The 27,895-nt window shown below is 42.4% G+C and overlaps 1 protein-coding gene across 5 annotated transcripts in view; it reads left to right on the forward strand.

Annotated features, from left to right (window-relative positions):
* Nucleotides 1-27,895, forward strand: part of LOC140469301 (SH2 domain-containing protein 3C-like) — a 185,110-nt gene that overhangs the window by 60,799 nt on the left and 96,416 nt on the right. The gene's annotated exons all lie outside the window — the stretch shown is intronic.

The raw sequence follows: 27,895 nt of genomic DNA on the forward strand, positions 1-27,895 counted from the left end.
TGTAAAATTTCACTTCAACTGTTTTTCATTTCTGCCTTTAAGTTGTCAGTTCGATCAAAGTGATTGGTAAAGGGGTTAGACGGACACGTGTAAAAGGTTTTTCACCCAAAAAGCAGTGTTCCCTCTAAATTTCTTTTCAGTATGTGAACTCTGAGGCCTGTGTACAGGAGTTACTTCCAAACCAAGAAGTCGGTGCACTGTCATGACAATTACTCCGATTGATGTGGACAAATCTTGGAGCAGCTGTATGGGAGCTGGAATACACTGCCCAGTTTGGTGGTTGAGGTGGAAATCCTCAGTTCCTTAAAAAGGAATCTGGATCAGGACCTGAAGCATTGTAACCTGTAAGGCTACAGACCAAGTGCTGAAAGTGGGAAAGTTAGAATGGGTGGCTGGTTTATTCAGCTGGCACAGATACAATTGATGGTATTAGACAGAAACTTTCAAATGTTGATTGAGGGAGGCTATTCACAGGCAGAGGGATTTTTGGAAAGTGGGAGGCCTTTAAAACTGAAATAATTTGAGTTCAAAGACAGTATGTTCCTGTCAATGTGTCGGACAAGTTGGTAAGTGTAAGGAATGCTGGATAACCAAAGAAACTGATGTTCTTGTCAAGAAAAAGAGCATGTATCAGGTATGGACAGCTAGGAAGGCAGTAAGAGTATACTTAAGAGGGAAATCAGGAGGACAAAAAGGGGACATGAGATACCTTTGGGAAATAGAGTTCAGGAGAATCCAAAGAGATTCTATCAATGCAAAAGAGTAACTAGGGAGAGAAAAGGGCTGCTTAAAGATCAATGTGGCCCCTTATGTGTGGAACCACAAGAGATGGTTAAGATACTAAACAAATATTTGTATCAGTGTTCACTGTGGAGAAGGACGTGGAACCTAGAGAACTTGGTGAAATAAATAGTGAGGTCTTGAAAAGAATTTAAATTACAAAATAGATACTGGAGGTCTTAAGATGCATAAAGGTAGATAAATTTCCAGGACCTGATCAGATATTGCCCAGAACTTTGTGGGAAACTAGCAAAGAGATAACTGGGCCCGTTGCTGAGATATTTGTATAATTAACAGACATAGATGAGGTGCCAGAAGACTGGAGGTTGGCTAATGTGGTGCCATTATTTAAGAAAGGCAATAAGAAAATGCCAGGGAACCAATGACTTGTGCGCCTTACATCAGTGGTGGCAAGTTGTTGGAGGGGATTCTGAGGGATAGGATTTACATGCATTTGGAAAGGCAAGGACTGATTAGGGATAGTCACTATGGCTTTGTGCTTGGGAAATTGTGTCTCACTAACTTGATTGAAGAGGTGACAAAGAAGGTTGATGAAGGCACAGCGTTGTCTATATGGACTTCAGCAAGATGTTTGATGAGGTTCCACGTGGTAGACTGGTGAGCAAGGTTAGATCACTTGGGATCCGGGGAGCAAATCAATTGGATACAAAATTGACTTTAACCTGGTGTTGTATGATTTTTAACTTGGAAGGTTGGAGACAGAGGGTGCAGGTGCAGGTTTGCTTTTGGTCTGGAGGCCTGTGACCAGTGGTGTGTCACAAGGATTGGTGCTGAGTCCACTGCTTTTCATCATTTATACAAATGATTTGGTTGTGAATATAGGAGGGATGGTTAGTAAGTTTGCAGATGACACGAAATTATGTGGTATGTAATGGACTAGGCCAGACCACACAAAACATTCTTAAGCAGGCAGCCCTAACCATAATTTTGCAATGTGTTTTGGAAGTGTATGGTGAAATTACCTGGATTAAGTTAATAAGGTTGACTACCAGGTTTAAAACAGATGAAAAGTTTATTCACAAAATTACACAATGAAACACAAAGAACAGAATAAAGAACCCCTACAGAACTCAGTCAATCCAAACTAGTGTTAAGTACGCTGTTCTGAATATACACAACAGTACCAATAGGCAAACCCCCTGTAAAACACAGTATAAAAAAGGATCAGATGCTGACAGGTTGAAATTAGAAGGGCCGAAGAGTTTCCACATAGCTCACTGTTGAACTCCCAACCAGTTCTGAACTGAACTAAACTGCTCAGCTAAAGAGCTAAAGAGCTGACCACTCCCCTTTTATTCTACTTCTAAAACATGACCACTTTGGCCTGAACGCTCATCTGTTGACATATAAACAAAAGGCCTCTCAAAATCCTTTTCAGCTCTGTACCAAACCAGTCTAATCGGAGCCCGGCCTGGTTGATTACCCCTCTGGAAAAAAATCAAGGACAAAGTCTCCTTGGGCCAAGGAACAGCTTTTCGAAGTAAAAGGACTAGTTTTGTGACACCTCCCCCCTTAAAGATAATGAACCATCGACACCAAAAGGGCTTCATTTTTAAAACCCTTCAAAAACAAACTGGTTAGTAGTTAAAATGCACATGTACACAATATTAAGTATTAACATGCAAACATGCACAACCACATGTGAATTCAGGCCATGGCACACCCTCCACCAAATGCCCCCATATCTCATTCGAGTCTCGATAGCACATTGGCAATCATGTATTCGTGTCCTGCCACATGCTGAATTGCCAAATTTAATGGCTGCAATAACAATCTTCATCTAAATAGTCTGGCATTTTTATCCTTAACTACTTCCACAAATGTCAATAGGTTATGATCAGTGTGTACGATTGTCTTAGATGCTTTGCTGGTAATATCAACACTGAAATGTTGCAATGCCAACACCAAGCTAAAGTCTCTTTCTCCACCGTTGAATATTTATGTTGATGCATGTTCAAAACTCCCGATGGGTCTTTCTATTCCCTCGTCATCCTCCTGCAGGAGCATCGCACCGACACCCACATCACTGGCATCGATAGCCACCTTGAAAGACTTCGAGCATTCCGGTCTGGTTAATACTGGGGCAGTGGTTAACACAGTGTCCAAGGCTGTCAAATGCCTTTTGACAATCCACTGTCCACTGAAATTTCTTGCCCTTTTTTTAACAATTTGGTGAGTGGAGCAGCCACACTGCTCTAGTTCGGCACAATCTTCCAGTAAAATCCACTCAAACCCAGGAACCATAGTACTACTTTTTTCATTGATGGTGTGGGAAATTCCCCAATTACTTTTGTTTTCACATCCCGTGGAGCCATTTGTCCATGTCCAGTAACATGGCCCAGGTGGGTGACTTGGCAAGTTCACTTTTAGCTAAGTTTACCACCAAGCCTGCCTTCCAAAGTCGAACGAACAAGTCCGATAAATACTGTAAATGTTCCTTCCATGAGTGACTAAAAATCACCAGTTCATCAATGTAAACAACACAATTGGGTAACACAGCAATGACCTTATTAGTCAGTCTCTGAAGTGTGCCTGGAGTGTTTTTCATACCAAATGGCATGACCTTGAACTGATATAGTCAAGATTAGAGTGGTGCTGGAAAAGCACAGCAGGTCAAGCAGCATCCGAGGAGCAGGAAAATCGAAATTGCGGGCAAAAGCCCTTCATCAGCAATGAGGTCCCGATGAAGGGCTTTTGCCCGAAACGTCGCTTTTCCAGCTTCTCGGCTGCTGCCTGACCTGCTATGCTTTTCCAGCACCACTCTAATCTTGACTCCGATCGCAAGCATCTGCAGTCCTCACTTTCGCCTTGAACTGATATAGTCCATTTGGCGTTATGAAAGCCGATATTGCCTTTGCTCTCTCTGACAGAGGTACTTGCCAGTAGCCTCTGAGCAAGTCCAACTTAGAAATGTAGGTTGCTTGTCCCACTTTTTTGACACAGTCCTCCAACCATGGAACTGGATATGCATCAGTCTTTGTAATGAAGTTGACTTTACGATAGTCCACACATAACTGTTGGGTATCATCTGGCTTTGACACCATGACTATGGGTGAGCTCCAGTCACTATAACTCACTTCGATTATGCCATCGTGGAGCATGTGTTCTATCTCCTTCTGAACCTGTACCAATTTTGGAGGGTCATGCCTTTAAGGATGTTGTTTAATCGGAACAGCATTTCCTATCTCTACATCATGCATAATTAGGTTAGTACTTCTCAGTTTATTTCTACATATCTCCCTGTGTGATAGTAATAACTCTTTTTCAGGTCATTTTGATTTTCTTATGGAAGGTAACTCAATAATTTATCCCAATTTTTGACAATTTCCTCATTGGCCAGTTTGATTTGAGGAAAGTCCAATTCAGAATCCCCTGAGTTTGGTTCTTCCTTCTGTGCTGTAATCAGTAACACCTTCCCCTCTTGCTTTCCCGCCCTATCAAAATACCTTTTGAGCATTTTCACATGATACACTCGGTGAGATTTCTTCCTCCCTCATTAAGTAGTTCACCTCACTCAATTTCTTCTCAATTTGATAAGGTCCACTAAATCTTGCTTTTAAAGGCTCATCTGTTACTGAAGTAACAACAAAACCTTACCCCAATTGTAAAATTGTGAATTTATGATTTATTATCTGCTTCCTTTTTCATTGTATGCTGTGATACTTTTAAATGCTGTGTAGCCAACTTCCAGCTCTATTTAATCGTTCTCTAAAATTTGACACATATTCCAAATAGGTGGTCTCTGAATTCTGACTTATGAATTTCTGTTCAATTAATTTTAACCGTTTTCTTACTTCATGCCCAAAAATTAATTCAAATAGACTGAATATGGTTGATTCGTTCAGTGCATCTCTGATCGCAAAAAGTACAAATGGAACTTCCTTATCCCAATTATCTGGATAATCCTGACCATAAGCCCTTAACATGGTCTCCATTGTTTGATACCATCTCTCTAGTGCTCCCTGTGATTCTGGATGGTACGCAGTAGATTTGAATTGCTTTATTCCCAAGCTATCCATAACTTCCTAGAATAGTTTGGATGTGAAGTTTGATCCTTGATCTGACTGGACCTATATTGGCAGTCTGTATTTAGTAAAATATTTAAGTAATTCTTCGACAACCCTTTTAGCTGTGATGTTGCATAACGGGATTGCCTCTAGAAATCTAGTCAACACATCCATTATTGTTAATAAATACTTATTCCCACTTTCTGTTTGAGGTAGGGGACCTACGCAATCAATCAAGACTCTTGTAAAAGGTTAATCAAATGCTGGAATAGGTATTAAAGGTGCAGGTTTTATTACTGCGAGTGGTTTTCCAATTAGTGACATGCTTGACACATCTGGCAAAATTCAATGACATCTTTGTGTAGTCTGGGCCAGTAAAAACGTCTTTGTATTTTAGTCTGTGTTTTCCTCACCCCTAAATGATGCAAAGTGGTAGCTCATGAGCCACTCGCAGCACCTCCTTTCTATACCCTACTGTCAAAACAATTTGATGAATCTCTGTCCATTTCTCATCTGCTTGAATGCGTGATGGTCTTTATTTCCTCATTAAGACATCATTTGTTAAGTAATAACACACAGAGATGCATTCACTCTCCTCTGTAAATGCCTTTTGGTATAACTGTTTTAATTCCATCTTTCTGCTGTAATTCAATCAGCTTAGCAGGGCTAAAGATACTTGCATGTTTACCTATTTGCTCCTTTTCTGTTCCACTTGTCTGATCAAAAAAGGTCATGGATAACACTATGTCAGCTTCCTTATTTGTGCCTTTTGATCTCTCCTGCATCAGCTTGTGCCTCTGTGGTCTTGTGACTATACAATCCGGGAAAATTCCTGGATAAATATCCTTCATGTCTTCAGTTGCCTGTGTCTCCACTGGCTTTTCAACTAGAGTAGGCAGCACTCCTACCAGTGAATCAGCTATATCATTTGCAAGGACAAGTTGTATTCCTGGAGCTGAGAGTTTGTCCAGTACTCCTACCACAAATTCTCCACTCTTCTCTAGATTCTCTTGCCTCACTTTACATAATTAAGCACTTTTTTGTCTCACTATGAATTCCTGTTATCAGCACATTTTCTGGCAATAGTCCCTCAGGAGTACATATCTCCTCACCCTTCAGCATTACAGACTGAGAGGATCTTGTGTCCGTTAATATTGTAACCTCCTTACCTACTGCTCCTGGCCTATGTGAATAAACTTTACCCTTGAATGTATGTTTTTTTAAGCAGATCTGGCTCTTCCTCCTTAATCAACCTCTGATCATCTTGTACTCACTGAGGCAGTTGTCTAACTTCCCTTGTGCTTTTTGTTACGAGTCCAACAAAACTTCCAGGCTTGTCTGGTTTTCCTACATTTGACTTTCTCCTAACCCACCAACATTGATTTTGTGTGGCCCACTTTATTACAATGAAAACACCAGAACTTTTTGACTTCTTTGTCCCCTTCAAGGGTTTCCTTTTTACACTGTGGTAAATTATCCTTATGATCTTCACTGACATCCACCTTTCCCTTTCCACATGAGGATTTCTCTTTGGCCCAATTTTGATCCCTCATGGACTGAAATTGTTTCTGGAAGCCAAGCTGAGTTTTATGGACGAGCTCATAATCATCAGCCACTTCAGCTGCTGACCTTGCTGTTTTAACTCTCTGCTCTTCCACATGAATTTACACTACTTCAGGCAGTGAATTTTTGAATTCCTCCAAAATAATTACCTCCCTAAGGGCATCATAGGTTTGCTTGATTTTTCAAACTCTTATCCGTCTATTGAAATTACTCTGTTTGATCCTTTCAAACTCAGTATAGGTTTGACCAAGGTCCTTCCTTAGATTTCTGAAATGTTGTCTATAGGCTTCTGATACAAGCTCATATGCACTTAAAATGGCTTTTTTTAACTTCCTCATATTCCTCAGATACCTCCTCTGATAGTGATGCCAATACCTTACTAGAACTACCTACAAGTTTCGTTTGGATCAACAAAACCCACATTGGCACTGGTCACTGCATTTGTTTAGCCACCTTTTCAAATGAGATGAAAAAGGCTTCCACATCCTTCTCATCAAATTGAGGCAATGCTTGAACATACTTAACCAGTTTCTCACTAGGCTTCTGACTACCAAGGGCTTGCTCATCCTCACTCTGTTCTTCACTAAGCCTACCCTCAGCCTTTATCTCCAGCCTTCAAAGCTGACTTTCCTTTTTAAGTGTCAGTTTTTGAAGTTCAAAAGGTCTCTCTTTTTCTTTCTCTGCTCTCATTTTCTCTCTCTTCTGCTTTTAATCGTAACTCAAATTGTTTCACTTCTGCTGCCCTTTCCTTATCTCTAGTCTCTAACTCAAGCTGCTTCATTTGCAATTGAATTCTTGCCATCTCTATAGATTCTGATGGTTTCTCCAGCAAGTTTAAATGCTGAGCTATTGATGTAATTATCTCTCCTTTCCTCACAGAAGCAGGCAGATCCAATCACAGCTGGCCTGCTAATTCCTGCAGCTTGGTCTTATTCACCTTCTGCAAACCTTCCAAAGTCACCACATCCACTTCCAGAAAACTTGTGGTGACTGAAAGAGCCATTACTATCCTAAGCTTTGTCTACTCAACCAAACCAACACCTGAAATAAAGAGCTGAAAATGTGTTGCTGGAAAAGCACAGCAGGTCAGGCAGCATCCAAGGAACAGGAGGATCGATGTTTCGGGCATGAGCCCTTCTTCAGGCTCATGCCCGAAACATTGATTCTCCTGTTCCTTGGATGCTGCCTGACCTGTTGTGCTTTTCCAGCAACACATTTTCAACTCTGATCTCCAGCATCTGCAGTCCTCACTTTCACCTGAAATAAAGACACTAGCACCTACCACTCGCTGTTTAAAATCCTGCGAAGAGCCCCTAGTCTATTATGGACTAGGCCAGACCACTCAAAACATTCTTAAGTAGGCAGCCCTGACCATAACTTTGCAATTTATTTCAATAAGTGTATAGTGAAAATTAACTGGATTAAGTTGGTGAGGTTGACTACCAGATTTAAAACAGATGAAAAATTTATTCACAATATTACACAATGAAACACAAAGAACAGAATAACGAACCCTAATAAAACTCAACCTATCCAAACTAGACTTAAGTATTCTGTTCCGAATATATGCAACAGTCCCAATAACAAACCCCCTTTAAAGCACAGTACAAAAAAGGGTCAGATACTTACAGATTGAAGTTAGAAGGGCAGAAGAGTTTCCACATAGCTCACTGTTGAACTCCCATCCAGTTCTGGAGTGAACTAAACTACTCAACTAGAAAGCTGACCACTCCCCTTTCATTCTACAGGTCACTTCTAAAGCATGACCACTTTGGCCTGAAGTCTCATCTGTTTACATATAAGCAAAAGGCCTCTTAAAATCTTTTTCATCTCTGTACCAAACCAGTCTGAGTGGAGCCTGGTCTGGTGTATTGCCCCTCGAGAAAAAACCAAGGACAGAGTCTCCTTGAGCCAAGGAACAGCATTCAGAAAAAAAAGGACGAGCTTTGTAACAGGTGTAGTGAACACCAGAGATGGTTATCTCACAGTACAACAGGACCTTGAGCAGATGGGTCCCTGGGCCAACGAGTGCCAGATAGAATTTAATTTAGATAAATGTGAGGTGTTGCATTTTGGTAAGGCAAACCAGGGGTGCACTTATACAGTTCATGGTAGGGCCCTAGGGCGTGTTGTTGAACAAAGGGACCTAGGGGTGCAGGTGCATAGTTCCTTGAAGGTGGAGTCGCTGATGGAGAAATGAAGAAGGTGTTTGGCATTGTTGCCTTCATTGGTCAGAACATTGAGTATAGGAGTTGGGAGGTCATGCTGTGGTTGTACAGGACATTGGTGAGACCACTTTTGGAATACTGCTTACAATCCTGGTCACCTTTTTATAGGAGGAATGTTGTTAAACTTGAGAGGGTACAGAAAAGAATTCCAAGGATGTTGCTGGGACTGGAGGGTCTGAGCTATAGGGAGAGGCTGAATAGGCTGGGTTCTTTCCCTGGAGCATCAGAGGCTGAAGGGTGACCTTTTTGAGGTTTATAAAATCATGAGTGTATAGATAGGGTTAATACCCCAGGTCTGTTTTCTGGGATGGGGGAATACAAAACTATAGGTTTAAGGTAAGGGGGAAAGATTTAAAAAGGACCTGAGGGGTAACTTTTTCCACACAGAGGACAGTGCGTGTTGAACAAGCTACCAGAGGAAGTGGTGAAGGCTGGTACAATTAGAAGGCATCTGGATGGGTATGTGAATAAGAAGGGTTTACAGGGATATGGGCCAAATGCTGGCAAATGGGACTAAGTCGGATTGGGAGGTGTGGTCAGCATGGATGAGTTGGACTGAAGGGTCTGTTTCCATGCTGTATTACTGTACGACTCTGGGCTGAATGACCTCTTTCTGTGCATCAAATGCATCTTTTCCAAGTATTATTTAAATTGTTTGAGATTTGTAAATTGTGAGCTTCAGTAATTGTGGATCCTTCATACAAATAAAACTGAGCAAATATAGTCTGACAAAAGACTATGCCCAATAAGTTGACTGTTTCCAAAGGTCAGATCAATCTGGATCTCAAATCTCCTGCCCTAATAAGCAGAAGTTATCAAATGATGTGCAGTGTATTCACCCATTACCCCAACTCCGCACTATGTATTTCTGGTCTGCAGTTTTCTCATAAACTAAAAAGAAAGATAGACTTGCATTCATATAGCATCTATGGATCACAGGACACAAATTGTGCTTTACAGTCAATTAAGTTTCTCCAATGGAGTGAAAGCAGCCAATTTCTAATGGCAAACTCAAACAAACAATAATGTGATAATATAGGTCATCTGTTTCTGTGATGTCGATTGAGGAATACATTTTAGGCAGGACACCAGGGATCACATGTTTCTTGTTCTTCAAACAGAGGACGTGGGATGTGGGAATCACTGGCAATGGCAATATTTGTTGCTCATCTCTTGAACTGAGCAGTTTACTAGGCCATTTGCAGAGTCACCCATATCACTGTTGGCCTGCTGTCACCAGACCACATCAGGTTTCCTTCGTTAAAGGACATGAGTGAACCAGATGAATTTTCAACAGTCAAGAGTAGTTTCTGAAACTGCTTTTAATTCCAGACTTTTTTTAAAAATTAAGTGAATTTATAACTTCACCAGCTGCCATGGGGAGAATTTGAACCCATATCCCCAGAGCATTGGCCTCAGTCCCTGGATGACTAGTCTATTGACGGTACCACTATACTACCACCTTCTATTTAAAACCCACCTGAGAAAACTAATAGAGTCCCAGTTTCAAATCTTATCCTGACAACGCCCCTGACAGTGCAGTACTCCCTCAATACTGCACTAGAATCTCAGGCTTGATTGTTGAACTCAGATCCTGGAAAAAGATGTGAACCTGCAACATTCTAATACACACAGCCACAGCTGACTCGACGCACCCAAACAGGAGTGGAACCATTGTGCTTTATGGAGTATTTAATCACCCTCAATCTGTAGCTGGTCCTATACCTATTAATTCTCTTCTCACCAGATGTTCATCCAGCTTTTCTTGTGAAGAATTTGAGAGGATCTCAGGCTCAACTGCTCTCATTGGTGATTCTCATTCACAAATTCATCGCTCTGTGGCACAATTAGTGCAGGATAATTTTAACAGAAACTAATGATTGAGGAGGGGTAGGCAAAAAGTGAGATGCTGGAGATCAGAGTCAAGATTAGAGTGGTGCTGGAAAAGCACAGTAGGTCAGGCAGCATCCAAGGAGCAGAAATATCGATGTTTCGGGCAAAGCCCTTCATCAGGAAGGGCTTTTGCCCAAAATGTCAATATTAGTGAGGGATACTGATTCTGAACTTTGGTAACTTGATGTATCCTTAAATCTTGATTGGCTCAAAAATTATTGTCCAGATATTGCAAACTGTCTCAATTAGAGTTTGTTCTTGTATACCAGTCACTGAAAGTAAACATGCAGGTGCAGCAGGCAGTGAAGAAGAAAAATTGTGTGTTGGCCTTCATTGTGAGAAGATTTGGATACAGGAACAGGGATTCTTGCTGCAACCACATAAGGTTTTGGATCAAAGGTTATAGGGAGAAAGCAGGTACAGGGTACTGAGTTGGATGATCAACCATGACCATACCAGTCTTGAATGGCCCACTCCGATTCCTATTTTTCTGTTTCTATGATTCAAGGGTTATGGGAGATAGACAGAAAAGTTCTAGGTTAGCTAAGTCATGGGCGTGCTTGACACTGATTCTCTCAACGACTTCCTCGTTAGGTCCACGTCCCCCACCAACCCACCCCCCCCACCCCCAGCATCTTCCCTTGCCAGCGCGAGGTGTAAAATCTGCGCACACATATCCCCCCTCATCTCCATCCATGGCCTTAAAGGATCCTTCCACATTCGGCAGAGATATTCCTGCATGTCCAAACACCTCATCTACTGTGTCTGCTGTTCTCGATGTGATCTCCTCTAGATTGAGGAGACAGGACACCAACTCATGGAATGTTTCAGGGAAAATCTCTGAGACACATAAACTAAACAATCCCACTGTCCTGTGGCAGACATACAAGTCCTGGGATGCCTCCACTGCCAAATCCAAGCCACCCGTGCCTGGAGGAAGAACGTCTCATCTTCTGTCTTGGAGTCCTCCAACCACGTGGCATCAACATCGATTTCACCAATTTTCTCACCTCTCCATTCCTCACCTTGTCCCAGATCGAACCCTCCAACTCGGCACTACCCTCTTGAACTGTCCTACCTGTCCCTCTTCCTTCACACCCTCCCCACTGACCTATCACTATCACACCCTACTTGCATCTACCTATTCCCTTCCCAGCTACCTTCCTCCAGCCCTACCTCCACCTTCCTATATATCTCTCTCAGACCGCACATTCCTGATGAAGCCGGAAACCTCGATACTCCTGCTCCTCAAATGCTGTCTGACGTGCTGTGCTTTTCCAGCTGCCACAGTTTTCGATTCTGATCTCCAGCATCTGCAGTCCTCACTTTGTCCATTACCACACACATGTATGCCACAGGGCAATGCACAGGAGAGGCAATCTTCGAAGCTCCTTTCTGTAGTTGAGTGGTGAAAAAATCCATTGCGATGACCTTCTCACTGAAGTAGGAAAAATCAGCTAACTTCGCTGAAAAGACTCTGCTGATAGTCAATGAGCAGCTTACTGACAGCTCGCCTGGTTAACATAGCAATTCATAGAAATGTACAGATTCGGAACGTTCCACATTCAGTCTATTCAAAGTGAACTGTTTTGTGACAGGGGAGAGATTGGGATGTTCCAATTGAAAGATGCGTAATGGAGTTAGCAAGGGAAAAATCAGAGTTTCACACTGGAGACAGGAAACAAGGACTATGTTTGTTGTTGAGTCATAAGCATTTGTCCACGAGATGGTGGTAGGGTGTAAGGTAGGCAGGGGCTTAGTGTAAGGATTGAGGGAGGGAACTAATTAATGTTAGGTCGTTCAAGTGGGTGAGCCCTTAATTGGTGAGGAAACAGGTTCCTTGATCAACCAGCAATGTGGAGGGTATTGGATTCTCAGGGGAATATAGCACAAACAGCCAAGTTTCTGGTATTGAGACTGGCTAATGTAATCAGGGGTACGTCAAGTTCCAAGAAATCGATTGTGTTAGGGGACTTTCTAGTCAGAGGCACAGACAAATGTTTCTGTGGCCAGCAGCGAAAAGTCAGAATGGTGTGTTGCCTGCCTGGTGCCAGGAGCAAGGATATCTCAGAGAGGGTGCAGATGTTCTCAAGGGGGAGAGGGCCCAGCAGGAGGTCATTGTACACATTGGAACCAACGACATAGGAAGGGAAATGGATGAGATTCTGAAGGAAGGACATAGCGAGTTAGGCAGGAATTTAAAAAGGAAGTCCTCGAGAGTAGTAATATCTGGATTACTCCTGGTGCTACGAGCTAATAAAGGCAGGAATAGGAGGATAGAGCAGATGAATGCATTGGTGAGGAACTGGTGTATCGGAGAAGGATTCACATTTTTGGATCATTGGAATCTCTTCTGCGGTAGAAATGACCTGTTCAAGAAGGACGGATTTCACCTGAATTGGAAGGGGACTAATATACCGGCAGGGAGAGTTGAGAGCTGTTCGGGAGGATTTAAACTAATAAGGTAGGGGTGTGGGATCCAGGGAGATAGTGGGGAAAGAGATCAATCAGAGACTAGTACAGTTGAGAACAAAAGCGAGTCAAACAGTCAGGGCATGCAGGGACAAAGCAGAACAAGGTAGGACTAATAAATTAAACTGTATTTATTTCAGTGCAAGAGGCCTAACAGGGAAGGCAGATGAACTCAGGGCATGGTTAGGAACATGGGACTGGGATATCATAGCTCAGGGATAGACAGGACTGGCAGCTTAATATTCAGGATACAAATGCTACAGGAAGGACAGAAAGTGAGGCAAGGGAGGAGGGGGAGTGGTGTTTTTAATAAGGGATAGCATTACAGCTATACTGAGGGAGGATATACCCCAGAAATATATCCAGGGACATTATTTGGGTGGAACTGAGAAACAAGAAAGGGATGATCACCTTATTGGGATTGTATTATAGACCCCCCAATTGTCAGAGGGAAATTGGGAAATACATTTGTAAGGAGATTTTAGTTATCTGTAAGAATAATAGGGTGGTTATGGTAGGGGATTTTAACTTTTCAAACAAAGACTGGGACTGTCATAGTATTAAGGGTTTAAATGGAGAGGAATTTGTTAAGTGTGTACAAGAAACTTTTCTGATTCAGTATGTGGATGTACCTACTAGAGAATGTGCAAAACTTGAACTACTCTTGGGAAATAAGGCAGAGCAGGTGACAGGTGTTAGTAGGGGAGCACTTTCGGGCCAGCGACAATAATTCTATTAGTTTTAAAATATTGATGGAAAAGGATAGACCAGATCTAAAAGTTGAAGTTCTAAACTGGAGAAAGGTTAATTTTGACGGTATCAGGCAAGAAATCTCAAAAGCTGATTGGGGACAGATGTTCACAGGTAAAGGGACAGTTGGAAAATGGGAAGCCTTCAGAAATGAGATAACAAGATTCCAGAGACAGTATATTCCAGTTAGTGTGAAAGAAAAGGCTGGTAGGTATTGGGAATGCTGGATGACTAAAGAAATTGTGGGTTTGGTTAAGAAAAAGAAGGAAGCATATGTCTGGTATAGACAGAATAGATCGAGTGAATCCTTAGAAGAATATAAAGGAGATAGGAGTATACTTAAGAGGGAAATCAGGAGGGCAAAAAGGGTTTTTACAAATATATTAAGGACAAAAGGGTAACTAGGAAGAGAATAGAGCCCCTCAAAGATCGGCAAGGTGGCCTTTATGTGGAGCCACAGGAGACAGGGAAGATGCTAAATGATTATTTTGCATCAGTATTTACTGTGGAAAAGGATATGGAAGATATAGAATGTAGGGAAATAGATGGTGATAGCTTGAAAAATGTTCATATTACAGAGGAGGATGTGCTGGATGTCTTGCTAAGCACAAAAGTGGATAAATCCCGTGGACCTGATCAGATGGATCCTAGAACTCTGGAAAGCCAGGGAACTGATTGCTGGGCCTCTTGCTGAGGCATTTGTATTATTGATAGTCACAGGTGAGGTGTCGGACGACTGGAGGTTGGCTAACGTGGTGCCAATGTTTAAGAAATGTGGTAAGGACAAGCCAGGGAACTATAGACCAGTGAGCCTGATGTCAGTGGTGGGCAAGTTGTTGGAGGGAATCCTGAGGGACAGGATGTACATGTATTTGGAAAAGCAATGACTGATTAGGGATAGTCAACATGGTTTTGTGCTTGGGAAATCATGTCTCAAACTTGATTGAGTTTTTTGAAGAAGTAACAAAGAGGATTGATGTGGGCAGAGCAGTAGATGTGATCTATATGGACTTCAGTAAGGCATTCGACAAGGTTCCCCATGGTAGACTGATTAGCAAAGTTAGATCTCATGGAATACAGGGAGAACTAGCCATTTGGATACAGAACTGGCTCAAAGGTAAAAGACAGAGGGTGGTGGTGGAGGATTGTTTTTCAAACTGGAGGCCTGTAACCAGTGGAGTGCCACAAGGATCGGTGTTGGGTTCATCGTTTATATAAATGATTTGGATATGAACACAGGAGGTATAGTTAGTAAGTTTGCAGATGACACCAAAATTGGAGGTGTTGTGGACAGCGGAGAAGGTTACTTCAGATTACAATGGGATCTTGATCAGATGGACCAATGAGCTGAGGAGCGGTAGATGGAGTTTAATTTAGATAAATGCGAGGTGCTGCATTTTGGGAAAGCAAATCTTAGCAGAACATACACACTTAATGATAAGGTCCGAGGGAGCATTGCTGAACAAAGAGACTTTGGAGTGCAGGTTCATAGCTCCATGAAAGTAGAGTCACAGGTAGATAGGATATTGAAGAAGGCGTTTGGTATGCTTTTCTTTATTGGTCAGAGTATTGAGTACAGAAGTTGGGAGGTCATGTTGCAGCTGTACAGGACATAGGTTAGGCCACTGTTGGAATATTGCATGCAATTCTGGTCTCCTTTGTATCGGAAGAATGTCGTGAAACTTGAAAGGGTTCAGAAAAGATTCACAAGACTGTTGCCAGGGTTGGGGGATTTGAGCTATAGGGACAGTTAAATAGGCTGGGGCTGTTTTCCCTGGAGCATCAGAGGCTGAGGGGTGACGTTATAGAGGTTTATAAAATCATGAGAGGCATGGATAAGGTAAATATATAACATCTTTTTCCTGGGTGGTGGAGGGCATAGGTTTAGGGTGAGAGGGGAAAAATGTAAAAGAGACCTAAGGAGCAACTTTTTCACGCAGAGTGGTGCGTGTGTGGAATGGGCTGCCAGAGGAAGTGGTGGAGGCTGGTACAATTTCAACATTTAAAAGGCACCTGGATGGGGGATCTAAGATGGCGGTGATCTGAGAAGATCACACTGCAGAGCTTCGCATCACAGCAGGAGCAGGACGGTCCTTTAACCCACCCAACCCAGGTCATCAGGATTCCTTGGAGTGTTGGAAAGATTGTAGAGCCCCAAGAAACATTTAAAAATTGACTTACCTGTATTTTCTGCTGTTCAGAAATGCCTAAAAAGGGAGGAGGAGCATCTGAGACCGGGCCTGCAGCAGCCTCAGAGCAGATTACTCTCTAGGACCTGGTGAACCAGCTCTCGAAATCTCGCGAGATGTTGGGGAAACAGATTGAAGAGAATCTGGCTCCAGTCTCTCTTATGCTGCAGAAGCGTGAGCAGCAGCTGGGAGACCTGGAGAGGAGGATGAATGAGGTGGAGCACAGGGTCACAGTGGTGGAAGCTGATGCCAGTTCATTCAAGGAAGACATCCAAGCCCTGAAGATGCAGGTTCGTAATTTGCGTGACCAAGTGGATGATCTTGAAAACAGGAGCAGGAGAAAAATTATTCGGATCATCGGTCTGCCTGAGGGTAAGGAAGGTGAGCGGCCTGCGGAATTTGTTGAAGATTGGCTTCCGAAATTCCTTGACTTGGAGACTGACATGAGAGGATTGAAGAGAGAGAGGGCTCACCGGGTCGCAGCACAGAGGTTGGGTCTGGGTCAACGCCCTCGTCCTTTCCTAGTGTGGTTCCATCATTACCGGGATAAGGAAAGAGTCATGGAGGCTTCCAGACTCCAGGGGAAGGATCCAAAGGCCCTAATTTATGATGGGTCTAAGATCATGTGTTTTCAGGACTTTTCAGCGGTGGTGATCTAGAAACGAAAATCATATGATGGTGTCAAGAGAAGATTGAAGGAACTTGGGATTCAGTACTCCGGCAGATATCCGGCAGTGCTTCGGATCACCTTAGATGGATCCATGCATCTCTTTGACACATCGGAGAAGGCAAGAGACTTTGTGGACAAAGTAACCTAAGTTAAACAATTGTAGTATGTATAAATATTGTTGCTTGGGTATGCGTTTATAATTCTGTAGAAGAAATGGAGGAAATTCGGTTGGAGCTTTGTTTTTCCCCTTTTTTTTACCTCTACTGATAATAATTTGGTTCAAACTATGTCTGGCGGTGGTTAAGATGTACATTTTAAATTTCTAAGTTAGGACATACCAAAGGATGGGTGGGGTATTTATTCCCCTTTTCTAAAAAAAAGAATTTTTAAAAAATTCATATTGATATTCTAAGGGGTGTTTATTCTTTTTAGCTTGTGCTTGTGATGCGGCTTTAGCTGGGAGAAGTGAAGGTGGTTGAGATGGTTAGATGCCTATTTATGGGCAGTTCGGGATGGGTAGTTGCCCCCTCCGGGCAGGGGGTGAGTTCCTCTACTCAGCGCTATTGGTGCTTTATATGTTGGTTTGTTTTCTGTTTTTTGTTGGTTTTTATTTTTAATAATTTTGTATGTTTGTTAAATGTAGTGGTTTTAGTTTATGTAGTTTTTATATTTGGTGGATCATGTGACACTAAGGCTCAGCAATTTGTGGTTCGGGTTCCTCCTCTCTGGAATTTAAATGTAATTGCAGAAGATTATGGCTAATGATTTGATTAAATGGTGTACCTGGAATATCAAGGGAAGTCATTCACCAATTAAGAGGAAGAAGGTACTCTTGAGTCTTAGAAAGGAGAAGGTGGATATTACTTTGTTACAGGAGACACATTTGGATGACAAGGAGCATCTGAAATTACAGCAGAATGGCTTTGACTGAGTTTATTTTTCATCATTTAATACTAGAAGTAGGGGAGTGGCTATATTGGTTAGGAAAAATCTCTCATTTAGATTGTTGGAATATGTTAAAGACACATATGGGAGGTTTGTAATTCTTAAAGCCTTGATAAATGGGGAAGAATATGGTATTTTAAATGTTTATTGTCCCCCAGCTCATCCTCTTAAATTCTTGGTAGATGCTTTTTCTAAACTGATAAGTGTCAAGTCTCGGCACATCATTTTAGGGGGAGATTTTAACTGCCTCATGGACCCCACAGTAGACAGGTTGCCTAAAGGTCCCTCGATACCCTCAGCACAAACTAAACAGTTATTGGGTTTGTGTGGGGAATTAGGATTGGTGAACGTCTGGAAGTGTCTCCACCCTACAGGTAGGGATTTCACATTTTTCTCCAATCCGCACAGATGTAACACGAGGATTGATTTTTTTCTGACCCCTGCGGTAACCCTGGATCTGGTGGCATCCTGTATGATTGGTAATATTGCGATTTCTGATCATGCTCCAATGTACCTCATGGTTAAAATTAAGGATGTTACAGTGGATTCAAGGTACTGGCGAATGGGCCCCTTTATTCTCATGGACAGCAAGTTTGTGGAGTATTTCTCTAGGGAATTTCGGGCATCCCTAGACATCAACATAGGCTCAGTTGATAGCTCATCTGTTCTCTTGGAAACTGCCAAAGCTTATGTCAGAGGGTTAGTTATTTCATATTTCACAAGTAGGAAGCGGCAGAAGGGTGAGCAGCAATGTCTCCTTGAAGCACGGTTGAAGGCAGCCGAGAAGGCCTATTTTGATAGACCCTCGTTGGTCAAACTACAGGGGATTATGGCACTGCAGTCTGCACTAAATTCTGTGCTCACACAGACGGCAAAGAAGGAGCTGGCTTTTGCAAAGCGAAGGTTATACGAGCATGGTGACAAGTCAGGCAAATACTTAGCATACCTTGCCAGAAAGAGAAGTGCCCCACAAACCATTACAGTGATTAGGGAAGGGTCTGGGAACCTAACATGTGATTCTAAAAAGATTAATGTGGCATTCCAGAGATTCTACTCTAAATTATATCAGTCTGAGAATTGTAAGGAGGGGCAGGCCAAAATGGAATCCTTTTTTAGAGATCTGAAGCTCCTGGGTGTGACTCCTGAACAACAGTCCTTTCTCAATGCCCCATTATCAGAGCAAGAAGTGCAGGAAGCTGTGAGGCAGCTTCAGAGTGGAAAGGCACCCAGTCCTGATGGACTTCCCAGTGAATTCTATAAGGAATTTATAAGTATACTGTCAGGCCCGATGCTGAATATGTTTAATGATTCATACAGTCATGTTTGTCTCCCACCATCTCTGAGAGAGGCCAATATTTCACTTATCCTTAAAAAAGGGAAGGATCTGGAAGACTGTGCTTCATACAGGTCCATCTCGCTCTTAAATGTGGACTTTAAGATCCTTTCTAAGGCTCTTGCGTTAAGGCTGGAGACTGTGTTACCTTCTATTATTAAAGAGGATCAGACGGGCTTCATAAAGGGTCGCAGATCCTCCAATAACATTAGGAGGCTGCTTAACGTAATTCAAGCATGCCAACAGCAGTCAATACAGGGATTGGTGATTTCTTTAGATGCAGAGAAGGCATTTGACCGAGTTGAGTGGCCGTATCTTTTCTATACTCTAGACCGGTTTGGTCTGGGCGAAGTTTTCATAAGATGGGTAAAGGTTCTCTACAGTGTACCTCTCGCTGCGGTCATTACCAATGGGGTACGATCAAGCAATTTTAATATTTCTAGGGGCAGCCGGCAGGGCTGTCCCCTTTCACCATTACTTTTTACGTTGGTGATTGAGCCGTTGGCAGAGGCCGTTCATGGGGATCTCAATATATCAGCTCCAAAAGTGGGGTCAAAATTACATAAGATCTCACTGTATGCAGATGATGTTCTAATTTTCTTGACAAATCCAGCAGTCTGTGCCTTGCCTGATACAATGCATTTACGCGTTTGACGCTTTTTCAGGGTATAAGATTAATTTTGCTAAATCAGAGGCTATGCCTATGGGTGGTTTTACAAAAGAGTTGGCTCTTGAGAGTGACTATAGATTCCCATTTAGGTGGTCACAGGGGGGTTGTGTATTTGGGCATATTCATTACACCAGTCCTGGATTGGCTGTTCAAAGCCAATTTTACTCAATTATTTGAAAATATTAAAAAAGATCTCCAAAGATGGGAGGCACTTCCAGTCTCATGGTTGGGTCGGATAGCGCTTATTAAGATGAATATTCTCCCTCGTGTGCTATACCCTATACGGATGCTCCCCCTGATTTTCAATAAACAAACACTCAGGAGACTGAACAGTTGGTTCAGCTCCTTTATCTGGCACTGTAAACGGCCTCTCATTAAATTAGCCAAACTGCAGTTGCCTCACAGATTGGGGGGAGTCGACCTTCCAGACATTAAAAATTACCAATTAAGCTCACTTTTGACCTACCTAAGTGATTGGGTTTGTGGGGACCCTCTTTCAATGTGGCTAGATATCAAAGTCTCCCAGGCAAGGTGCCCCCTTACCAGTTTGCTGTTTTTGGACAAGGTGAGGACAGTTAAGGAAAATTGCTATAACCCAATAGTCGTCAATACTGTTAAAGCATGGAGGGCAATTCGGCAGAGGGAAGGTAATATTGGCGAAACATCTTTGTTTACACCTTTAGTAGGTATGCCAAGTTTTCAACCAGGTATGATAGATTCAGGATTTAAACATTGGGCAGCTAGGGGTATATCTTGCATGGGTGATTTATTTGAGGGAGATGTAATGATGTCCTTCGATCAGTTCGTATGGAAGTACGAGTAACCTAATAGAGACCTCTTTCGTTTTTTTCAAGTTAGGGATTTTATTCAAAAAAAGGACCACACTTTTGACTGATCCCTACAAATCTGACATAGAAAAAGGGGTGCTATGAGTCAGTACTCTATATCACCAATTGGGGGGTGCCACCTCCGATGAGTCTGATTGACTCTGCAAGATGTGGGAAAGAGAGCTGGGTGTTGAAGTTTCTTCAGAGGCAAGGGAGGATATTTGGGAGAATGCAAGGAAGATATCAATTTGCAATAGGACCTCTGCTTTACAGTTGAAGATTCTCCACAGGGTCCACTTAGCCTCAGACCATTTGTCAAAATTTAAACCAAGGGTATCTTCAAGGTCTGTACAGGTACTCTTACCCATTGTCTTTGGTCTTGTGACAGGCTTCAAACATATTGGAGTGCTGTGGTGGGTGCAATGGAGAGGATTTTAGGTGTAGGGGTGCAGAAGGACCCTATTTCGCTCCTTTTGGGCCTACCCATTGTATTTCCTGCAGACTCGCATAAGGCAAAACTTTTCAATATTCTTACATTCTGTGCAAGGAAGAATATCTTGCTAGGTTGGATATCAGAAACCCCCCCAGGCCTGTCGGGTTGGCGGAAGATTGTTATGGAGCATATTCCCCTGGATTTTCTCACAAATATGGTACACCACAAAACTGAGAATTTTTACAAGACATGGCAACCCTTTTTGAAATACCTGGACACAGATTTATCTGCCACACTAACAAGGGCTTTTATATCGCCGTAATTATTGTGTTTCATGAGTCCAATATCCAGGGAGGAGGAATTGTGAATGTATGAGTGTTTTGTTTGGCTGGGCTGAGTTATTTGTTTGTTGGTAGGTATTTATTTAGTTAGTTAAATAGCTAGTTTAGGTTTTTTTTTAATTTTATACTTCTCTGTATATGTTTATACATTTGTATAGGAGGGTGGGTTGGGGAATTTGTTTTTATTATTTGGGTTTAGTTCTGTACTATTTTTGTACTGTTTTGAATTGCATTGTTCTGTATTTGTTGTTATATTTAAACATCTATTTTTTCTTAATAAAAATATATTTTTAAAAAAGGCACATGGATGGGTATATGAATAGGAAGGGTTTGGTGGGATATGGGATGGGTGCTGGCAGGTAGGACTAGATTGGGATGGGATATCTGGTCGGCATGGACGAGTTGGACCGAAGGGTCTGTTTCCATGCTGTACATCTCTATGACTATGATTCTATAACAGAGGCTTGACAAACTCTTGAAGGTGGCTGACCAATGAAAGGCCTTCTAATTTCAGGCAATTTTGGCCTCATGGGGAATTGAAGGATATGTGGAGTTAGTGGGAAAATGCAGTTGAAGTCCAAGATTAGATCAGCCTTAGATCAGCAGAGTAGGCTAGATGGGCTGAATGGCCTTTTCCTGCTCCTTTTTCTTAGGTTTTCTTGCAGGAGCATCATCCTGCTGTAAGAGATTAGTATCTGAGAGACAGCATTAAAAAAGAAGGTACCCTCTCAGCAACATTTTATAACAGAAGATATTAAAAACAAATCATAAAAAGCAGCGAGGTCACCATGATCGTTTGTCTGCATGGAGGAGCTACAATTTGCTAACAACCAAATCACTGCCCAATGCCAGTATATTCGCAACCTGCTGTCCTGCTTCCATTCTGCCTTTGTGGTGTGTGGATGGAGTGGGGTGAGGGGTTGAAAGCATTCATTCGTCTGTTTCAGATTCCTATTCAGGGATCACAGAGCTGGGCTAGGAGCTATCTCCTGACCATCTCACTCCAACCACCCCAGCTGCCTACACACGTGTGCACGCGCAAACACACACACACACACACACACACACACTCTACTGACATTCAAGAAGTGTGAAACATAGGAACAATGTGGACATTCGACTCTTTCAGCCAATTCCGTCACAGGTCATGACAGGCCTGAATCCTAACTGTATCTATGTACCTTGGTCCTGTGACCATGAGTACCCCTGCCCAACAGAAGTGCATCAATATCAGCTCTGAAATTTTCCAGTGACAACCCTCACGCCACCCCAACCACAGCCTGAACTACTTTATGGAGGAGGGCATTCCAGCCTTCTATTGCCAGTTGGGAAAGTTGGCAGTAGCTGTTGAACAGTGAGGAGTTAAGGTCTTCACTACCAATTTTTTAATGATCTCATGGGATGTGAGCATCACTGACTGGCCAGCAATTTATTGCCTGTCCCTGATTGCCCTTGAGAAGGTGGGAGTGAGGTGCCTTGTTGAACCGCTGCAGTCCATGTGCTGTAGGTAGACACACAATATTGTTCGGGAAGGAATTCCAGGATTCTGATCCTGCGACATGAAGGAACCATGATTTATTTCCAAGTCAAAGTGATTTGGAGAGGAACTTGCAGGTGATTGTGTTCCCATATATATATATGCTGTCATTGTCCTTCCTGCTGAAAGTTTGGAAGATGCTGTCTAAGGATCTTGGGTGAATTTCTGCCGTGCATATAGATAGTACACTGAGCATTGGTGGTGGAAGGAGTGTTTGCTTGTGGACGTGATGCCAATCTAGCATGCCATGATGGTATGGTGAGGGCAGGGGACAAACTGACTGAGAAAATAGTGAGGATAAAAGCAAGGCAGTGCAACGGGTAGAGCAGATAGCTCACTGCCTCTGAACCACTTGTGTATATTCAGTGTTTGTTACAGCATAAGCCTTTTTAGGAGAAGGCATTTTGGAGAAGGTGAGTTGCGGTTTCCCTCAGCTAAACTGAAACTGCTGATGATATGGAATCCTTTGTATTTAAATAAAAAGTTTGCCAAAATCTCTTTGGAATGTCTTCTTTGTGGTTAATTGTATGCTTTCAGGCTGGGGAAGAATGCCAATCTGCTTAAAACTCACCAATGTCCTCACTGTGTCCTGTGTTGAACACCTTAATCTAACAGTTGCATAAAGAGATGAAGAACTCAGTGTAATATTAAAACTACTTAAATTAGACAATATACAGAAAAATGCTCTGTGAACGCTTCAAGTGACTTGAACAGCTGGAGTTTTGTTTCTGGGAGAAGGCAAAGTTGAGAACAGGTTTGATGAAAGTTTTCAAAATCATGAGGGCTCTGGGCAAAGGAGATAGGGAGAAATTGCCCCGTTGGTGGATACTTTGAAAATGCCCTATTGAAACTTATAGGATTCTTCAGGGATATGACAGTATTTCACAGGCTGAGAGGTTGTTTGCCCTATGGCAGAATCTAGACCAGAGGGAATATTCATAAGGGGTCACCCACTTAAGACAGAGATGAGGAGGAATTTCTTCCCTCAGAGACTGTGATTCTCATTGATTGATTTGATTTGATTTATTTTCACACGTATCTGAAGAACAGTGAAAAGTTTTGTTTGTGAGCAGTGCCAAATGATCATAGTAAACAAGTACCTACAGATCATGGAGTGAAAAAGACTTGGACAGAGTGAGGCCTTTTACTGCACAGGACGTGTGCAAGTCAAGATCAACATTAACAAGATCAATATTATTTAAAGTTAGAGAGTCCATTCATCAGTCTAATAACGGCAGGGAAGAAGCTGTCCCTGAACCTGCTGGTGCATGTGTTCAAGCTTCTGTATCTTCTGCCTGATGGAAGAGGTTGTAGGAGGGCATTACAGGATGGGATTGGTCTTTGATGATGTTGGAAGCCTTTCCGTGGCAATGAGCCATGTAAATGGAGTCCATGGATGGGAGGTTGGCATCTGTGATGGTCTGGGCTGTGCACATAGCCTTCTGTAGTTACTTACAGTCCTAGGCAGAGCAGTTGTCATGCCAGGCTGTTGTGTAAAAGTTGGTGATGGTCCTTATGGACATGTCAAATTTCCTGAACTGCCTGAGGAAGGAGAGGTGTTGTTGTGCCTTATTGACCGTTGCATCTATGTGGCAAGTCCAGGACAGGTTGTCAGTTTTTAGTCATGCCTAGGAATTTAACTCTCTCAATCCTCTCAATCTCCACTCCATTGATATGGATGGGGGCTCATTCTCCTCCTTCCTTTCTGAAGTCAATGGTCAGTTCTTTAGTTTTGCTGACATTGAAAGAGAGGTTGTTATCATTGCACCACATCACCAAGTCTGCTATCTCCTTTCTGTATTCTGACTCATCCTTATTTGATATCCTTCCTACCACAGTGGTGTCATCAGCAAACTTGTAGATGGCATTTGTTCGCAATTTGGCAACCCTGTCGTGGGTATTCAGGGAGTACAGTAGGGGGCTAAGAATATGTCTTTGGGGGGTTCCAGTGTTGAGTTATCATAGAGGATGTGCAGTTGCTTTTCTTCACTGGTTATGTTCTATGGGTCAGGAAGACAAAAATCCAGTTGCAGAGGGCAGAGCCAACACCTAGATATCGGAGTTTTGAGATCATTCTGGATGGGATAATGGTGTTGAAGACAGAGCTGTAGTCAATAAACATGAGTTGTTGTTGTCCAGCAGGGCTAGGGACATGGTGTCTACTGTGGACCTGTTACATCAGTAGACAAATTGCATGGAATCGAGGCAGGCTGGGAGACTGGAGTTGATGTGGGCCATGACCAGCGCTCATTGCCACGGAAAGGCAGCCAACATCAAAGACCAATCCCACCCTGTAATGATTATGGAGGTCAGATCCAGTGGGCAGTAGTCATTAAGGCACATTGCATGTGCTTTTAGATTATATTAGATTAGATTCCCTACAGTATGGAAACAGGCCCTTCGGCCCACCAAGTGCATACCGCCCCTCAGAAGAGTAACCCACCCAGACCCATTCCATATATTCACTTCTGACTATGGGCAATTTTAGCATGACCAATTCACCTAACCTGCACATCTTTGGATTGCGAGAGGAAATTGGAGCACCCGGAGGAAACCCACGCAGACACTGGGAGAATTTGCAAACTCCACACAGTCAGTCACCCAAGGCAGGAATTGAACCTGGGTCCCTGGCACTGTGAGGCAGCAATGCTAACCATTGTGCCACTGTGCCGCCCCACCGTGCCGGTTCCTTAGGTCCTGGGATGATGGTGGTCTTCTTGAAGTAGGTGGGGACTTTGGCTTGTAGGAGGGAGAGGTTGAAGATACCTTTACCACAGTGGGCTGTAGAGGCTGGGTCATAAAGTATATTCAAGGTTGAGACAGGTAGATTTTTAATCAGTAAGGGAGTCAAGGATAATGAGGAAAAGGAAGGAAAGTAGAGTTGAGGATTATCATATCAGCCATGATCTCACTGAATGGCAGAGCAGACTCAATGGGCTGAATGGCTTCCTTCTGCTCCTATGCCTTATGGTCTTATGGTCAGAGGATGCTCATTTGAAGTGATTATCAAAAGAAGAAAAGATGACATGAGGAAAAGCTTGCATCAAGAATTTAGGATCTGGAATGCATTGCCTCATAGAGTGTAGTGCAGGCTGATTCTCTCATAGCTTCCAAAAGTGGATTGGATCATAATTTGAAGATGAAAGACTCTTAGGCCTGGGGAGGGGCTATAGCAGCAAAATAGGAATGGCCGAGATGCTCATGTAGAGTCATCAGGGGATGACCATTCTAAGATTCAATGATCTAAACCAATGCAGTTCTGACCAGATCTACCTAAAATTACTTGATGTGGTTTAAAATTAATCTTGACTGCTGGTTCTCCAAGATCTACCCAGGATTGTGTACATCAACCCAGGACTTGTTAGATTGATGTAAGTATACCCAGATCAATCTGAGTCTGCACAGATCTACCCACAGCTGTCCCAAGCAACATGGTATTGTCTAAATTAAATCTAATCAGATCGACTTGACGTTTTCAACAAACTGGAGAAATCAGGTCAACTGAGGCCTGCCCAGATTTATTCAAGACAGGAATGTTTTCTCCAGTTGTATCCCCTTCTAAAGACTGGGATCTGAATCTGTAAGGGTTGGGATCTATGATCCTTTAGGGGCTGGGATCTGTGATTTTATAAAAGTCAGGATCCATGATTCTATAAAAGCATACAAGTCTATTTCATAAAAGAAAATAAAACACAATCCAAATCGCATCATAGAAGAATTATGGGAACAATCTCATTATAAGTATAAGAAAGAGTCATCTTTTGAACTGTGCAGTAATGTTACAGACTTTCAAATCTCAGTGAAGAGTCATCACTATCTCTATCTTCTTGGTCAGCTGGCACAGCTGTAATCAGCTTCCTTTCTGTTGTGCATTCATTGCAAACTATTTTCTTTAGTTAATATATCTTCCCAAGATCCTTGAAACAAATGCTAACTCAGTTCACTTATTACTTAGCATTGAATCCCCAAAACGCATGTCTTCCGTAAGGCTATCTCCCATGCTATCATCTCAATGATACAGCCTTTTGTATCTTCCCACCTTTCTTCCCACTGACCCCTAAGCTTCTCAGGACTTATTCCCAGCACTGATTGCTTGGGAAACTGCTAACAACAGCACTTCTGCTCATATTGACTTCCTCTTTCAGCAAGGACAGGAAGAATCTCACTCTAGGCTTCCTTCTCATCACCTCAAAAGCTAACACCAGAAGAAACAAAAATCAGAGAAACGTCCATTCACTGAGACCTCAAGGATTCTGTAAATTTTGCAACAGTTACAGGACATTGATACAACAGCTATGGTCTCAGGTTCAACTTTGACAACGTAAGGATTCTAAGAACTTTTAAACTGCATTTTTTGTCTTCCTATTTTACTAAACTCTTTGTAAAACTTTATAGCCATGTTTCTGTGTGTTTGTTTTATCGTTTTTCTCAGCATTAATAAATAATAAATTTTCTCTTTCTTTCACTCAAGGAAGGTTTACAATTAGATCCTTAATCCAGATCTAGTACCTAAGTTTTAAATGAAGTATGATATATCTGTGTGCTGGAAAGAATTAAAAATCCTTGTTGTGACCAACCAAAGGGTTTAGAAGAGGGGAACCTATTTAGCTGTGTTCACCTGTTTGTAACATTTTAAAGTACCTCCCTGCCTCTCTTGAAGATTCTGTCTGCTCACTACAAATGTTTCATGGAATAGAGAAGTAAATTGAATAGACTAGGCTATAATCCCTAGAGGTTGTAAGAATGAGAGATCACTTTACTGAATCATAAATTGCAAGGAATTTGACAGACTAGATGGTGAGAAAATGTGGCTGGAGAGTCTAGAACTAAGGGTGTCAATCTCAGAATTGTGGTCAACCATTTTGGACTGAGATGAGAATATTTTTCACTCGGAGTTATGGGTGTGAGGAATTCTCTATTTCAAGAGCTGTGGATGCTCGGTCCCTGAGGATTTTGAGGACAGAGATCAGCAGACTTTTAAACTATGAGTCAAAAGATACAGAGATCATGCAGGAATTTCGAATTCGGGTAAACAATCAACCAGGATCATATTGGAACAGCAGGGCAGGTTTGAGGGGCTGAACGACCTGCTTCCTTTCCAGTTCCCATCCCTTACAATTCAAACAGCAATGGCAAGCTGCCTGTATCTCCTTGCATGGACAGTTTCCATGTGTATGTCACTAGTCTATTTGACTGTGGAGGGCTTAACCGTCAAGTCCTCCCCTGACAACTGCCT

The sequence above is a fragment of the Chiloscyllium punctatum genome, chromosome 49 (assembly GCF_047496795.1).
Source record: "Chiloscyllium punctatum isolate Juve2018m chromosome 49, sChiPun1.3, whole genome shotgun sequence".
NCBI lineage: Eukaryota > Metazoa > Chordata > Chondrichthyes > Orectolobiformes > Hemiscylliidae > Chiloscyllium > Chiloscyllium punctatum.